General features: G+C 38.9%; 1 non-coding gene across 1 annotated transcript; it reads left to right on the forward strand.

Moving 5' to 3' along the window:
• The first annotated feature begins 174 nt into the window (after nt 1-174).
• LOC127742223 (small nucleolar RNA R71) lies at nt 175-282 on the forward strand. Its single transcript, XR_008003410.1, has one exon. It is a non-coding gene; the product is annotated as a small nucleolar RNA R71 (small nucleolar RNA).
• The last annotated feature ends 3 nt before the right edge of the window (nt 283-285 follow it).

The raw sequence follows: 285 nt of genomic DNA on the forward strand, positions 1-285 counted from the left end.
AGGATTCCTTTCAGAAGTGTACATGAATTGGTTATTTGCAACCATTTCAATCAGCTCTTGAGCTTCTGTAGGCATCTTCTTTAAATGAAGAGATCCTCCAGCAGAGCTATCCAAAGACATTTTGGATAGTTCAGACAGACCATCATAGAAAATACCTATGATGCTCCATTCAGAATGCATATCAGATGGACATTTTCTGATTAATTGTTTGTATCTTTCCCAAGCTTCATAGAGGGATTCTCCTTCCTTCTGTCTGAAGGTTTGGACTTCCACTCTAAGCTTGCT

Source organism: Arachis duranensis, chromosome 9 (genome assembly GCF_000817695.3).
Source record: "Arachis duranensis cultivar V14167 chromosome 9, aradu.V14167.gnm2.J7QH, whole genome shotgun sequence".
NCBI classification, from domain to species: Eukaryota; Viridiplantae; Streptophyta; class Magnoliopsida; order Fabales; family Fabaceae; genus Arachis; species Arachis duranensis.